General features: G+C 39.3%; 1 non-coding gene across 1 annotated transcript; it reads left to right on the plus strand.

Annotated features, from left to right (window-relative positions):
• Window positions 1-8,451: 8,451 nt before the first annotated feature.
• On the plus strand, window positions 8,452-8,559 carry LOC130938417 (small nucleolar RNA R71). Its single transcript, XR_009069584.1, has one exon. It is a non-coding gene; the product is annotated as a small nucleolar RNA R71 (small nucleolar RNA).
• Window positions 8,560-14,559: the final 6,000 nt, after the last annotated feature.

Below are 14,559 nucleotides of genomic sequence, written 5' to 3' on the forward strand. Positions count from 1 at the left end.
TGCATATGTCTTTTGAATTTGTTGTTTAAAGAATGTTAAATTTGTTGGCTCTTGAAAGAATGATGGAAAAGGAGAAATGTTATTGAGGATCTAAAAATTCATCAAATTGATTCTTGAAGCAAGAAAAAGCAAAAAAAAAAGAGAAGAAGAAAAAGCAAGCAGAAAAAGCCAATAGCCCTTTAAACCAAAAGGCAAGGGTAGAAATAAAAAGTGAAGGCAAAAAGAGTGTGCTTAAGAACCCTGGACACCTCTAATTGGGGACTCTAGCAAAGCTGAGTCACAATCTAAAAAGGTTCACCCAGTTATGTATCTGTGGCATGTATGTATCCGGTGGTAATACTGGAAGACAGAGTGCTTTGGGCCACAGCCAAGACTCATAAAGTAGCTATGTTCAAGAATCACCATACTTAACTAGGAGAATCAATAACACTATCTGAGTTCTGAGTTCCTATAGATGCCAATCATTCTAAACTTCAAAGGATAAAGTGAGATGCCAAAACTGTTCAGAAGCAAAAAGCTACTAGTCCCACTCATCTAATTGGAGCTAAGTTTCTTTGATATTTTGGAGTCTATAGTATATTCTCTTCTTTTTATTCTATTTATATTTTCAGTTGCTTGGGGACAAGCAATAATTTAAGTTTGGTGTTGTGATGAGCGGATAATTTATACGCTTTTTGGCATTGTTTTTAGTATGTTTTTAGTATATTTTAGTTAGTTTTTATTATATTTTTATTAGTTTTAGTTAAAATTCACTTTTCTGGACTTTACTATGAGTTTGTGTGTTTTTCTGTGATTTCAGGTATTTTCTGGCTGAAATTGAGGGTCCTGAGCAAAAATCTGATTCAGAGGCTGAAAAGGACTGCAGATGCTGTTGGATTCTGACCTCCCTGCACTCGAAGTGGGCTTTCCAGCAATGTATAATAGTCCATACTTTGCCCGAGATTTGATGGCCCAAACCGGCGTTGCAAATCAGCTTCAGAATTCCCAGCGTTTAACGCCAGAACTGGCATAAAAATTGGAGTTAAACGCCCAAACTGGCATAAAAGCTGGCGTTTAACTCCAGAAAGAGCCTCTATACGAAAATGCTTCAATGCTCAGCCCAAGCACACACCAAGTGGGCCCGGAAGTGGATTTTTCTGTCATTTACTCATTTCTATAAACCCTAGGTTACTAGTTCACTATTAATAGGATCTTTTGACATTGTATCTGTACCTCATGACACTTTACACGTTTCTCATTGTATCTTCTACGGCATGAGTCTCTGAACCCCATGGTTGGGGGTGAGGAGCTCTGCTGTGTCTTGATGGATTAATGCAATTACCACTATTTTTCATTTAATCATGCTTGCTTCTATTCTAAGATATCACTTGTTCCTAAACCTGATGAATGTGATGATCCGTGACACTCATCATCATTCTCAACTATGAACGTGTGCCTGACAACCACCTCCGTTCTACCTTAGATTGAGTAGATATCTCTTGGATTCTTTAATCAGAATCTTCGTGGTATAAGCTAGAATTGATGGCGGCATTCAAGAGAATCCGGAAGGTCTAAACCTTGTCTGTGGTATTCTGAGTAGGATTCAATGATTGAATGACTGTGACAAGCTTCAAACTCGCGATTGTGGGGCGTTAGTGACAGACGCAAAAGAATCACTGGATTCTATTCCGACATGATCGAGAACCGACAGCTGGATAGTCGTGCCGTGATAGGGTGCGTTGAACATTTCCACTGAGAGGATGGGAGGTAGCCATTGACAACAGTGAAACCCTACATATAGCTTGCCATGGAAGGAGCCTTGCGTGTTTGAGGAAGAAGACAGTAGGAAAGCAGAGGTTCAGAAGACAGAGCATCTCCAAAACCTCAACCTATTCTCCATTACTGCAATTCAAGTAGTTATTTCATGTTCTTTTGCTTTTCACAATCAATCATGATAATTTTTGATATCCTGACTAAGAGTTACAAGATAACCATAGTTTGCTTCAAGCCGACAATCTCCGTGGGATCGACCCTTACTCACGTAAGGTATTACTTGGACGACCCAGTGCACTTGCTGGTTAGTTGTGCGAGATTGCAAAAGTGTGTTTGCAATTTCGTGCACCAGCCATCTATGGCGTTTTATTTTGGTGAACCACTATGGTGCGCGAAATTGTGAACAATACTTTTTCACAACTCTCATAATCCCCGGTAATGGCTCCAGAAACTGGGTGGCTCAATACCATGGCATTACACAACTTCGCACAACTAACCAGCAAGTGCACTGGGTCGTCCAAGTAATACCTTACGTGAGTAAGGGTCGATCCCACGGAGATTGTTAGCATTGAAGCAAGCTATGGTCATCTTGTAAATCTTAGTCAGGCAAACTCAAATGTATATGATGATGAACGAAAATAACATAGAAGATAAAGATAGTGATACTTATGTATATCATTGGTGTAAGAGCTTCAGACAAGTGTATGAAGGTGCCTTCCCTTCCGTCTCTATGCTTTCCTACTGCCTTCATCCAATCCTTCTTACTCCTTTCCATGGCAAGCTTGTGTAGGGTTTCACTGTTGTCAGCAGCTACCTCCCATCCTCTCAGTGAAAGCGATTGCATATGTCCTGTCACGGCATAGCGGAATTCAGCTGTCGGTTCTCGGTCAGGCCGGAATAATATCCATTGATACTTTTGCGTCTGTCACTAACGCCCTAGCCTGCTAGGAGTTTGAAGCACGTCACAGTCATTCAGTCATTGAATCCTACTCAGAATACCACAGACAAGGTTAGACCTTCCGGATTCTCTTGAATGCTGCCATCAGTTCTTGCCTATACCACGAAGACTCTGATCTCACGGAATGGTTGGCTCGTTTGTCAGGCGAGCACTCGGTTGTCAGGCGATCAACCATGCATCGTGCAATCAGGAATCCAAGAGATATTCACTAAGCCTCAGATGCTTGTAGAACAAGAATGGTTGTCAGTCACCTTGTTCATGGGTGAGAATGGTGATGGGCGTCAATCATCACCTTCATCATGTTGAAGAACAAGTGATATCTTGGACAAAGAACAAGCGGAATTGAATGGAAGAACAATAGTAATTGCATTAATACTCGAGGTACAGCAGAGCTCCACACCTTAATCTATGGTGTGTAGAAACTCCACCGTTGAAAATACATAAGCATAAGGTCTAGGCATGGCCGAATGGCCAGCCTCCCAAAGAGGGTTCAATCATCAAAACATGATCAAAAGCTCTCCCTCTATATTTCTATACAATAGTAAAAGGTCCTACTTATAGAAAACTAGTACATAGATGAGTAAATGACATAAAAATCCACTTCCGGGCCCACTTGGTGTGTGCTTGGGCTGAGCAATGAAGCTTTTTCGTGTAGAGACTCTTCTTGGAGTTAAACGCCAGCTTTAGTGCCAGTTTGGGCGTTTAACTCCCAATTAGGTGCCAGTTCCGGCGTTTAACGCTGGAATTTCTTGAGGTGACTTTGAACGCCGGTTTGGGCCATCAAATCTTGGGCAAAGTATGGACTATTATATATTGCTGGAAAGCCCAGGATGTCTACTTTCCAACGCCGTTGAGAGCGCGCCAATTGGGCTTCTGTAGCTCCAGAAAATCCACTTCGAGTGCAGGGAGGTCAGAATCCAACAGCATCTGCAGTCCTTTTCAGTCTCTGGATCAGATTTTTGCTCAGGTCCCTCAATTTCAGCCAGAAAATACCTGAAATCACAGAAAAACACACAAACTCATAGTAAAGTCCAGAAAAGTGAATTTTAACTAAAAACTAATAAAAATATACTAAAAACTAACTAGATCATAACAAAAACATACTAAAAACAATGCCAAAAAGTATACAAATTATCCGCTCATCACAACACCAAACTTAAATTGTTGCTTGTCCCCTAGCAACTGAAAATCAAATAAGATAAAAAGAAGAGAATATGCAATGAACTCCAAAAACATCTATGAAGATCAGTATTAATTAGATGAGCGGGGCTTTTATCTTTTTGCCTCTGAATAGTTTTGGCATCTCACTCCATCCCTTGTAATTCAGAATGATTGGCTTCTTTAGGAACTTAGAATCCAGATAGTGTTATTGATTCTCCTAGTTAAGTATGATGATTCTTGAACACAGCTACTTATTGAGTCTTGGCTGTGGCCCAAAGCACTCTGTCTTCCAGTATTACCACCGGATACATACATGCCACAGACACATAATTGGGTGAACCTTTTCAGATTGTGACTCAGCTTTGCTAAAGTCCCCAATTAGAGGTGTCCAGGGTTCTTAAGCACACTCTTATTTGCCTTGGATCACAACTCTTATTCTTTCTTTTTTTTTTCTCTTTTTCGGTTTTTTTTTTTTCGCTTGCTTTCTTTCTCTTTTTTTTTTTTGTATTCACTGCTTTTTCTTGCTTCAAGAATCATTTTTATGATTTTTCAGATCCTCAGTAACATGTCTCCTTTTTCATCATTCTTTCAAGAGCCAACATTCATGAACCACAAGTTCAAAAGACATATGCACTGTTCAAGCATACATTCAAAGAACAAAAGTGTTGCCACCACATCAAAATAATTAAACTATTATAAAATTCAGAATTCATGCAATTCTTTCCTTTTCAATTAAGCACGTTTTTATTCAAGAAAGGTGATGGATTCATAGGACATTCATAACTTTAAGGCATAGACACTAAGATACTAATGATCACAAGACACAAACATGGACAAACATAAAGCATAAAAATCGAAAAAACAGAAGAATAAAGAACAAGGAAATCAAGGAACGGGTCCACCTTAGTGATGGCGGCTCTTTCTTGCTCTTGAAGATCCTATGGAGTGCTTGAGCTCCTCAATGTCTCTTCCTTGTCTTTGTTGCTCCTCCCTCATGATTCTTTGGTCTTCTCTAATTTCATGGAGGAGAATGGAGTGTTCTTGATGCTCCACCCTTAGTTGTCCCATGTTGGAACTCAATTCTCCTAGGGAGGTGTTTAATTGCTCCCAATAATTTTGTGGAGGAAAGTGCATCCCTTGAGGCATCTCAAGGATCTCATGGTGAGAGGGGTCTCTTGTGTACTCCATCCTTTTCTTGGTGATGGGCTTGTCCTCATCAATGGGGGTATCTCCTTCTATGTCAACTCCAACTGAATAACAGAGGTGACAAATGAGATGAGGAAAGGCTAATCTTGCTAAAGTGGAGGTCTTGTCCGCCACCTTGTAGAGTTCTTGAGCTATAACCTCATGAACTTCTACTTCTTCTCCAATCATGATGCTATGAATCATGATGGCCCGGTCTATGGTAACTTCGGACCGGTTGCTAGTGGGAATGATTGAGCGTTGTATGAACTCTAACCATCCTCTAGCCACAGGCTTGAGGTCATGCCTTCTCAATTGAACCGGCTTTCCTCTTGAATCTTGCCTCCATTGTGCGCCCTCTTCACATATAGTTGTGAGGACTTGGTCCAACCTTTGATCAAAGTTGACCCTTCTAGTGTAAGGATGCTCATCTCCTTGCATCATAGGCAAGTTGAACGCCACCCTCACACTCTCCGGACTAAAATCCAAGTATTTCCCCCGAACCATAGTGAGATAATTCTTTGGATTCGGGTTCACACTTTGGTCATGGTTCTTGGTGATCCATGCATTGGCATAGAACTCTTGAACCATCAAGATTCTGACTTGTTGAATGGGGTTGGTGAGTACTTCCCAACCTCTTCTTCGGATCTCATGGCGGATCTCCGGATATTCACCCTTTTTGAGTGAAAAGGGGACCTCGGGGATCACCTTCTTCAAGGCCACAACTTCATAGAAGTGGACTTGATGCACCCTTGAGAGGAATCTATCCATCTCCCATGACTCGGAGGTGGAAGCTTTTGCCTTCCCTTTCCTCTTTTTAGAGGTTTCTCCGGCCTTGGATGCCATAATGGTTATGAAAAAGCAACGCTTTTTCCACACCAAACTTAAAATGTTTGCTCGTCCTCGAGCAAAAGAAGAAAGAAGAGAGTAGAAGAAGAAGAAATGAGGAAGAGGGGGAAGGTGATGTGTTCGGCCAAGAAGGGTAAGAAAGGGTGTTTAGGTTGTGTGAAAATGAAGGGTTGAAGAAGGGTATATATAGGAGAGAGGGGGGTAATGGTTCGGCCATGGAGGGTGGGTTTGGGAGGGAAAGTGGTTTGAATTTGAAGGGTGAGGTTGGTGGGGATTTATGAAGGATGGATGTGAGTGGTGAAGAGAAAGATGGGATTTGATAGGTGAAGGGTTTTTGGGGAAGAGGTATTGAGGTGATTGGTGAGTGGGGGAAGAAGAGAGAGAGTGATGGTGGGGTCCTGTGGGGTCCACAGATCCTGTGGTGTCAAGGAAAAGTCATCCCTGCACCAAGTGGCATCAAAATTCACGTTTTGAGCCATTTCTGGCGTTAAACGCCGGGCTGGTGCCCATTCCTGGCGTTTAACGCCAGGTTGTTGCCCTTTACTGGCGTTTAACGCCAGTCTGGTGCCCCTTTCTGGCGTTAAACGCCCAGAATGGTGCCAGACTGGGCGTTAAACGCCCAACAGCTTACATTACTGGCGTTTGAACGCCAGCTTCTTCTCCTCCAGGGTGTGCTGCTTTTCTTCCTGTTTTTCATTCTGTTTTTGCTTTTTTCATTGTTTTTGTGACTTCTTATGATCATCAACCTACAAAAAAAAAAGATAAAATAAAAGAAAATAGTTAACTATAAAACATTGGGTTGCCTCCCAACAAGCGCTTCTTTAATGTCATTAGCTTGACAGAGGACTCTCATGGAGCCTCAGAGATACTCAGAACCGTGTTGGAACCTCCCAATCACCAAACTTAGAGTTTGAATGTGGGGGTTCAACACCAAACTTAGAGTTTGGTTGTGGCCTCCCAACACCAAACTTAGAGTTTGACTGTGGGGGTTCTGCTTGGCTCTGTTTTGAGAGAAGCTCTTCATGCTTCCTCTCCATGATGATAGAGGGATGTCCTTGGGCCTTAAACACCAAGGATTCTTCATTCACTTGAATGATCAACTCTCCTCTATCAACATCAATCACAGCCCTTGCTGTGGCTAGGAAGGGTCTGCCAAGGATGATGGATTCATCCATGCACTTCCCAGTCTCTAGGACTATGAAGTCAGTAGGGATGTAATGGTCTTCAATCTTCACCAAAACATTCTCTACAAGTCCATGAGCTTGTTTTCTTGAATTGTCTGCCATCTCTAATGAGATTCTTGCAGCTTGCACCTCAAAGATCCCTAATTTCTCCATTACAGGGAGGGGCATGAGGTTTACACTTGACCCTAAGTCACATAAGGCCTTTTTGAAGGTCATGGTGCCTATGGTACAAGGTATAGAAAACTTCCCAGGATCTTGCCTCTTTTGAGGCAGTTTCTGCCTAGACAAGTCATCCAGTTCTTTGGTGAGCAAGGGAGGTTCATCCTCCCAAGTCTCATTTCCAAATAACTTGTCATTTAGCTTCATGATTGCTCCAAGGTATTTAGCAACTTGCTCTTCAGTGATATACTCATCCTCTTCAGAGGAAGAATACTCATCAGAGCTCATGAATGGCAGAAGTAAGTCCAATGGAATCTCTATGGTCTCATTTTGAGCCTCAGATTCCCCTTGTTCCTCATTGAGGAACTCAGAGGAGATTGGTACACGCCCACTGAGGTCTTCCCCAGTGGCGTCCTCCTCCTCTCTTTCCTCTCCATATTCGGCCATGTCTATGGCTTTGCACTCTCCTTTTGGATTTTTTTCTGTATTACTTGGGAGAGTGCTAGGAGGGAGTTCAGTAACTTTCTTGCTCAGCTGACCCACTTGCCCTTCCAAATTTCTGATGGAGGACCTTGTTTCATTCATGAAACTTTGAGTGGTCTTTATTAGATCAGAGACCATTGTTGCTAAGTCAGAAGTATTCTGCTTAGAACTCTCTGTCTGTTGCTGAGAAGATGATGGAAAAGGCTTGTTATTGCCAAGCCGGTTTCTTCCACCATTATTGTTATTGAAACCTTGTTGAGGTCTCTCTTGATTCTTCCATGAGAAATTTGGGTGATTTCTCCATGAAGAATTGTAGGTGTTTCCATAGGGTTCTCCTAGGTAATTCACCTCTTCCATTGAAGGGTTCTCAGGATCATAGGCTTCTTCCTCAGATGAAGCCTCCTTAGTACTGCTTGGTGCATTATGCATTCCAGACAGACTTTGAGAAATCAAATTGACTTGTTGAGTCAATATCTTGTTCTGAGCCAAAATGGCATTCAGAGTATCAATCTCAAGAACTCCTTTCTTCTGACTAGTCCCATTGTTCACAGGATTCCTTTCAGAAGTGTACATGAATTGGTTATTTGCAACCATTTCAATCAATTCTTGAGCTTCTGCAGGCGTCTTCTTCAGATGAAGAGATCCTCCAGCAGAGCTATCCAGAGACATCTTGGATAGTTCAGAGAGACCATCATAGAAAATACCTATGATGCTCCATTCAGAAAGCATGTCTGAGGGACATCTTCTGATTAATTGTTTGTATCTTTCCCAAGCTTCATAGAGGGATTCTCCATCCTTCTGTCTGAAGGTTTGGACTTCCACTCTAAGCTTACTCCATCTTTGTGGTGGGAAGAACTTTGCCAAGAAGGCATTGACTAGCTTTTCCCAAGAGTCCAGGCTTTCCTTAGGTTGAGAATCCAACCATATTCTAGCTCTGTCTCTTACAGCAAAAGGGAATAGCATCAGTCTATAGACCTCAGGGTTAACCCCATTAGTCTTGACTGTGTCACAGATTTGCAAGAATTCAGCTAAAAACTGATGAGGATCTTCCATTGGAAGTCCATGGAACTTGCAATTCTGTTGCATTAGAGAAACTAATTGAGGCTTAAGCTCAAAGTTGTTTGCTCCAATGGCAGGGATAGAGATGCTTCTCCCATAGAAATCAGGAGTAGGTGCAGTAAAGTCACCCAGCACCTTCCTTGCATTGTTGGCATTATTGTTGTTTTCGGCTGCCATGTGTTCTTCTTCTTTGAAGAATTCGGTCAGGTCCTCTAAAGAGAGTTGTGCTTTGGCTTCTCTTAGCTTTCTCTTCAGGGTCCTCTCAGGTTCAGGATCAGCTTCAACAAGAATGCCTTTGTCTCTGCTCCTGCTCATATGAAAGAGAAGAGAACAAGAAAATATGGAATCCTCTATGTTACAGTATAGAGATTCCTTGAAGTGTCAGAGGAAAAGAGAAATAGAAAGAAGAAGGAGAAGAAGAATTCGAACTTTAATAGTTAGAGTTCGAATTTGTGCATTTAGAAGGAGTAGTACTCCATAAATAGAAGGATGTGGGAAGGAGGGAAGAGAATTTTCGAAAATTCAATCAAAGGATTTTGAAAACATTTTGAAAATTTGATTGGTAATTTTCGAAAATTCAAAGTGAAAAGAAATCAATTGATTTTTGAAAAAGATTTTGAAATTAGAAATCAAAAAGATTTGATTGAAAAATATTTTGAAAAAGATGAGGTTAAAAAGATTTGATTGAAAAGTTATGGTTTTAAAAAGATGTGATTGAGAAGATATGATTTGAAAACAATTTTAGAAGATATGATTTGAAAACAATTTGAAAAGATATGATTTAGAGAATTAATGACTTGCCTAACAAGAAAAGATATGATTCAAACATAAAACCTTTCTTAATAGAAAAGGCAAAAAATGTTCAGTCAAATCATTAATTGTTAGTAAGTATCTTTTAAAAAGGAAAGAAATTGATTTTGAAAACATTTGATTGAAAAGATATGATTTGAAAAAGATTTAATTTTGAAAAACTTTGAAAACTTGAAAAAAAAAATTGATTTGAAAACAAAATCTTCCCCCTAGCACCATCCTGGCGTTAAACGCCCAGAATGGTATCCATTCTGGCGTTTAACGCCCAAAATGCACCCTTTTTGGGCGTTAAACGCCCAACCAGGTACCCTGGCTGGCGTTTAAACGCCAGTCTGTCTTCTTCACTGGGCATTTTTGAATGCTCAGCTTTTTCTGTATAATTCCTCTGCAGTATGTTCTGAATCTTCAATTCTTTGTATCATTGACTTGAAAAGACACAAATTAAAAATATTTTTGGATTTTTAATAATCAAAATGCAACAAGAATCAAATAACAATGCATGCAAGACACCAAACTTAGCAGTTTGTGTACTACTGACACTATATGAGACACATGAACACTCAAGTCAATAGAAGTTAAAGATCAAAACAAGAAATATATGCATGGATTCGAAAAATATAACAAAAACATGCATTTGACACCAAACTTAAGATGAGACTCTAGACTCAAGCAAGAAATATTTTTGGATTTTATGGTTTTGCAAATTTTTTTTTTGTATTTTTCGAAAATTAAGCAGGAAAAAGTATCAAAATCCTTAATGAGAATTCCAGGAATCAGTGCAATGCTAGTCTAAGACTCCGGTCCAGGAATTAGACATGGCTTCACAGCCAGCCAAGCTTTCAAAGAAAGCTTCGGTCCAAAACACTAGACATGACCAAAGGTCAGCCAAATCTTAGCAGATCACTGCTCCAAAAGCAAAATTGATGAAAATCAACAAGCTCTTGTGGTGATAAGTTGAAACCTCGGTCCAATCAGATTAGACATGGCTTTTCAGCCAGCCAGATTTCAACAAATCATCATGAAACTCTAGAATTCATCTTCAAGAATTTCGAAAAAAAATACCTAATCTAAGCAACAAGATGAACCGTCAGTTGTCCAAACTAGAACAATCCCAGGCATTGTTACCAAAAGCTTGCTCAAAACTTGAACAATCCCCGGCAACGGCGCCAAAAACTTGGTGCGCGAAATTGTGAACAATACTTTTTCACAACTCTCATAATCCCCGGTAATGGCTCCAGAAACTGGGTGGCTCAATACCATGGCATTACACAACTTCGCACAACTAACCAGCAAGTGCACTGGGTCGTCCAAGTAATACCTTACGTGAGTAAGGGTCGATCCCACGGAGATTGTTAGCATTGAAGCAAGCTATGGTCATCTTGTAAATCTTAGTCAGGCAAACTCAAATGTATATGATGATGAACGAAAATAACATAGAAGATAAAGATAGTGATACTTATGTATATCATTGGTGTAAGAGCTTCAGACAAGTGTATGAAGGTGCCTTCCCTTCCGTCTCTATGCTTTCCTACTGCCTTCATCCAATCCTTCTTACTCCTTTCCATGGCAAGCTTGTGTAGGGTTTCACTGTTGTCAGCAGCTACCTCCCATCCTCTCAGTGAAAGCGATTGCATATGTCCTGTCACGGCATAGCGGAATTCAGCTGTCGGTTCTCGGTCAGGCCGGAATAATATCCATTGATACTTTTGCGTCTGTCACTAACGCCCTAGCCTGCTAGGAGTTTGAAGCACGTCACAGTCATTCAGTCATTGAATCCTACTCAGAATACCACAGACAAGGTTAGACCTTCCGGATTCTCTTGAATGCTGCCATCAGTTCTTGCCTATACCACGAAGACTCTGATCTCACGGAATGGTTGGCTCGTTTGTCAGGCGAGCACTCGGTTGTCAGGCGATCAACCATGCATCGTGCAATCAGGAATCCAAGAGATATTCACTAAGCCTCAAATGCTTGTAGAACAAGAATGGTTGTCAGTCACCTTGTTCATGGGTGAGAATGGTGATGGGCGTCAATCATCACCTTCATCATGTTGAAGAACAAGTGATATCTTGGACAAAGAACAAGCGGAATTGAATGGAAGAACAATAGTAATTGCATTAATACTCGAGGTACAGCAGAGCTCCACACCTTAATCTATGGTGTGTAGAAACTCCACCGTTGAAAATACATAAGCATAAGGTCTAGGCATGGCCGAATGGCCAGCCTCCCAAAGAGGGTTCAATCATCAAAACATGATCAAAAGCTCTCCCTCTATATTTCTATACAATAGTAAAAGGTCCTACTTATAGAAAACTAGTACATAGATGAGTAAATGACATAAAAATCCACTTCCGGGCCCACTTGGTGTGTGCTTGGGCTGAGCAATGAAGCTTTTTCGTGTAGAGACTATTCTTGGAGTTAAACGCCAGATTTAGTGCCAGTTTGGGCGTTTAACTCCCAATTAGGTGCCAGTTCCGGCGTTTAACGCTGGAATTTCTTGAGGTGACTTTGAACGCCGGTTTGGGCCATCAAATCTTGGGCAAAGTATGGACTATTATATATTGCTAGAAAGCCCAGGATGTCTACTTTCCAACGCCGTTGAGAGCGCGCCAATTGGACTTCTGTAGCTCCAGAAAATCCACTTCGAGTGCAGGGAGGTCAGAATCCAACAGCATCTGCAGTCCTTTTCAGTCTCTGGATCAGATTTTTGCTCAGGTCCCTCAATTTCAGCCAGAAAATACCTGAAATCACAGAAAAACACACAAACTCATAGTAAAGTCCAGAAAAGTGAATTTTAACTAAAAACTAATAAAAATATACTAAAAACTAACTAGATCATAACAAAAACATACTAAAAACAATGCCAAAAAGTATACAAATTATCCGCTCATCACACTACATCTCTTTTTCTTTTATTCTGGATATTTTTCTGTATTTTTCTTTTTATTGTTATTTTTTGAGTACTTATACATTGCTACTTTTATGTATTTCTACTCTATTTTCGCATTTTGCATTTTTAGTTCATATTTTAGCTATTTAGTTTATTTTAGCTATTTAGTTTAGTTTGCAATTCTGACTTATTAGTGGATTAATTAGTATAGTTTACCCTTTTTAGCATAAGATAGCATAGTTTTAATTGAAAAATATAAAAAGGAAGTAAGCTAGGAAATTGAACATAACAGATTTAAATCCATAAACCTTGTATATATAGCATTACATCATATAGTTAAGTTAACAACATTTCATCAAGGAGAAACATTAAAACTTTAAAGGCTACCCTACATAATTTTTTTATGAGAATAATGGAAATTTTTAACTAAACCTGCATAACACATATGAATGATATATGATGCTTGAGTTAGAGAACACACAGCTTGTGAGTCTTGAGCTTAAATGTATGGTGACGTTCAAACCATAATTTCATTCCTGTGTGTTTCGCTTCTTTTTTTTATTCTGATGTTCTTTACTTTGTTTTAATCTATATGTCCAATTATAGAATATAGAATATAGAATATAGGTACATACCAAAAGAATGATTGAGGCCATTATTTGATTTTAACCCACTGGCCCCAAAAATAGCCTACCTTTTACATCACCTTTATTAGCCTCCTTGAGCCTTTAAAATCCCTTTTATTCTATTTAGCCACACCACTAGCCTTAAGTAGGAAAACAAAATAAAATCCCAAGTTGAATCCTTGGTTAGCTTAAGATAGAAAATTATGAATAAATTAAAGTGTGGGAAACCTATTGGGAACATGGATGATAGAAACAAAAGGTAGAAAAAGTTGAAAGAAATAAAATGACTCAGAAACTTTGGGAAGCATGCTCATAAAAAATCAAAGTTAAATTACCATGTGCATTAAAAAAAAAGAGAGTTATTTTTCAGTATTTAATAAAGGGAATCAAAAGAATTCCCCAATGCAAAATAAAAGCAATGCACATGGGATAAAAATAAAAATTGAAGTATGAGCATGTAACAACAAGTGGGAAAATATGGGAAAATAGATAAACAAGTTTTGTTTTACTAAATATGTATGTTAGGTGAGATCTTAGTCTAATTAAGGATTCACTTATTAGCTCACTTAGCCTTATACATATATCCTTACCTTTACCTTAGCCCCATTACAACCTTAATTAAAGACCTCATGATTTTTGGTGTGACTATATTCTATAATTGTTGATTGGTTAGATGAAGAACAAAGTTATAGAAAGTAAGAATAAAAAGAAAAGTAGAGTGAATAAACCCAATAAACACTGAGTGACTAGAGAGTAAATACAAATCCAGTGAGGGTTCAATAACTCATCAACATATATCTGTGCTTAAATTACTAATTGTTTTGCAAGTTTGTACAATATTTTTCTTTCCCATCTCATTTGCTAAAATGCTTTATTATTTGAGGGTTGGCTATATATATATATATATATGACTCCTTGAGAATGTGAATTAATTTGGTTACATGTAAGCTTTATATATGAGTGGATAAATTGGAATTGCATGACTCATTTAGGTAGATGCATTTAGAATAGGTTGCATTGCATAACATTCCACCACTTTAACTTAACCTTAATCTTCATCTTGGATTTAGCATAAGGACATGCTATTGTTTAAGTGTGGGGAGGTTGATAAATCCATATTTCATGAGTTCTTTTGTGCTTAGTTTGAGTGATTTATTCAATCCTTCACCCACTTATTCATATTAATTGCATGGTTTTACTTTTCCTTCCTTATTATGTGATGTATGTGAAAAACATGTTTTCTAAGTTTTAAAATTAATTATTTTAATTACCTTTATTTCTATTCGATGCAGTGATTAGTGTGTTGAGTAGTTTCAGATTTTCTAAGGCAGAATGACTTAAAGGATGGAAAAGGAAACATACAAAAATGGAAGGAAAGTGCGAAACGGAGTTTTGAAGAAACTGGCACCCACGCGATCGCATGGATGACGCAATCGCGTGCCAGAA

Source organism: Arachis stenosperma, chromosome 6, assembly GCF_014773155.1.
Source record: "Arachis stenosperma cultivar V10309 chromosome 6, arast.V10309.gnm1.PFL2, whole genome shotgun sequence".
Lineage (NCBI taxonomy): Eukaryota > Viridiplantae > Streptophyta > Magnoliopsida > Fabales > Fabaceae > Arachis > Arachis stenosperma.